Source organism: Sander lucioperca, chromosome 12, assembly GCF_008315115.2.
Source record: "Sander lucioperca isolate FBNREF2018 chromosome 12, SLUC_FBN_1.2, whole genome shotgun sequence".
Classification (NCBI taxonomy): domain Eukaryota; kingdom Metazoa; phylum Chordata; class Actinopteri; order Perciformes; family Percidae; genus Sander; species Sander lucioperca.
In genome coordinates this window covers 170081-172945 of record NC_050184.1, presented here as the reverse complement: position 1 = coordinate 172945, position 2865 = coordinate 170081, and the positions used below count along the sequence as shown (strand labels likewise).

The following is a 2865-nucleotide window of genomic DNA, read 5'->3' as shown; positions in this document are numbered from 1 at the left end:
AATTAAGAGCGAAATGTTTGACTGTAACGTTACAGCTTGGTAAATTATACTTAGCTATCATTAGCTAATATTAGCGCCGATGCTAACGCTAACGCGATGCTAACGCTAACGCTAGCTAATGATAGTATCTTGGTATCTTTAGCTAATTTTAGCTAAGGTAGCGTTAGCATTGGCGCTAATATTAGCTAATGATAACAGCATTGATACAATTATTGATAGCTATCTTTAGCTAATATTAGCTTTGTTAACTGACATAAAACAACTTGTTAGTGGTTTAGCTATTGTCAATGGAAAAGCAAACAAACTGTTGTTGCTGGAAAATGTAATACCAAGACAACAATGATGCTAATGTTGCTCTATCACACTGTTAGCTAGACCCCACTTAGTGATAGGTAGCTAGCTAGGTAGGTAGGTTCAATTCAAGGTCCCTGTAGCCTAAAGACATCACACACAACATACATACATGATAAACAGGATGATAAAAGACATTCCACATGAATAATATGGACAATAAAAGAAAAGATACTACATATTGAATTAAAAAAAATTACACATACAAAGGGATGTATGGTAAGGTGCTCTATGAGAGTGACAGTTGATGCTAAGTGTTAATAGTAAGTTATAATACTGTTAATAAAAATCTCTGGCTAACTTTTTAGAGGAAGCACAAGTGCACAAGCTTAGCACTTAGCTAACGTTAGCAGTCCTCTTAAATCTGCTTTTTGTCAATGAACCTAATCTTTAAACAGTTTAGCTTGTAACTGACATTGTGGCATTGTGTGTATTCATAAAAAATAAAATAAAAATGAAATAGCTGCTCTGCCTCACAGCCAGACTTGCTGTTATAGCAGCATTTTACCATTTACTGAGTTTTTTTGTCTCTGTACACTGTAACCTTGAACCCACTAACTCACAGTTTGTCACTGGTTTTCTCAACAGAACATCGATACTGCTGTGCGCTTTTGATTGGTAAGTATAGTAATACTATAACTGAAATTGATAATAGATGTCATAACTCGACTGTAGATAATTATTTAGCATCTGTACACGTTTAAGTTTTGTTTAGAAAAAAGCCATTTACATATGATTTACACCAGGTGATGATTACTTCTGTGTACTGTGGCTATTAAAAGCAGACTGCACAGAACTATGGCATATTGATTAAGTCCTAAGAGTTTTGTATCATATTAAGGGAAATAATTTGCGTCCTTAAAAAGAAGTATTACCACAATATACATTCTAACATTTTTAAATATGAATCATGAAGGAGACTTTGATAATGAATAAGTTAATATGTTGTCCAGCCTGAAAAGTACTCATTAAACTGTGAGTTTGGTTTTCTAAAGTAAAACTGGATATGTCTTGCTCTATCCCTCACCATACAGATGATGATCTGATAGAACATGATACATTGCTGTAGATCAAGCTACCCAACGTTTGTAGGGTTTGTAGTTGTACTTGTAGTGGAGTATTTTCACACTGTGGTATAAGTATTTTACTTAAGGGAATGATCTAAATAGTTCTTCCACCACTGGACATATGTATTACGTATGAATTTAATATTACAGTGATCTAAAAAATCTTGATAATAAAATAAATTACTGTTGTGAATATCTTGTCTTGTAAAATGAAACTGAAAATCCTCTCCTCTCTCCCCCCAATGCTCTTGTCCTCCTCCTCCCTACGTTGCTGCTGGACCATCAGTGTTGGTTACCCCCGTGGCAACTCGACAGTATGTTCACACACATGAATGATGTCGTTGCTATGACGTGTGTTGCCTTGACACTTTGTTCGGCAGTAAATACTACTACTGTCTTAACGTTACTGTACACATTTGCTTGTGCACTCTACATACTTTTAGTTAGTATTTCACCATCTGTGTTAGTGAATGCTTGGACCCTCCACAGTATACTTCACACACGCAAAAATTAGGCAACATTATGTGATTGAACACAGAAGTCAGTGAATACAGAGATTTCCTAGAGACACCTACTAAAGTCCTAGTGAAACAATGACACTACTAAAGTCCCTCTTAGCTAAATCACACCAATAATCTGTTCCTTCCTTGATGTTAAAAAAATATTCACATATTCAAAGCAATCACTTTTTATGTAATGTTTTTTTTTCTGTTTTGTATGTCTAATGCGATGTTTCCATTTTGTGTTACAGGTCCGCTGGCCTCCAGCTCCTCTCCCTCTCCATCTATCTATGAGATCATTCACCTCTCTCCTATCACTCTACCCACTCATCCCTTAATATAAGACGTTCTATCTCTCCTGTCATATCTAATATATCTATCTAAATTTTGGAAATTCTATCATTCTATCCCTCTAATTCTATCCCGCTCTATCTCCTTGCATTCTTGCAAGAAACCTGTTTTTTTGGAACGATATATTTGAAACTTGTCTTTTGGAACCTGATATTAACAGATTACTGGTATCTGTTTTGGATTCATGGGTTGATTGGAACCTGATCATTCTGTTTTATGGTTCTGTGAGTTTCTCTGCTCACACTTTTTCTACCTCTCCTGTCTCTCTCTCACACACATTTGATTTGGCCTTTTCAATTGGCAAAAACCATATTATTGTATTTTTGAATTGTCCATATTGTATCAATATTCTATTTGGTAACAGTAGAGTATTTTTTAGTTTGTTCATTAAATTTAAATTAATTGAAAAGACACATACATTACATACATACACATTTTGTTGAGCTTTTTATCACAAACATTGGACTGTAAAAACTAATTCAAAATTAAATCGGGTACATTTCCAGATATATAAGTTGCTGTTATAAAGTGTATCATTGAAGGAAACTGTCTCTTGTTAATGTACATAACAATACATTGAAATCCAAATCTATATT

General features: G+C 34.4%; 1 long non-coding RNA gene across 1 annotated transcript; it reads left to right on the top strand.

Annotated features, from left to right (window-relative positions):
• The first annotated feature begins 678 nt into the window (after positions 1-678).
• LOC116043638 lies at positions 679-2577 on the top strand. Its single transcript, XR_004898999.1, has 3 exons — positions 679-969; positions 1705-1732; positions 2170-2577. It is a non-coding gene; the product is annotated as an uncharacterized LOC116043638 (long non-coding RNA).
• Positions 2578-2865: the final 288 nt, after the last annotated feature.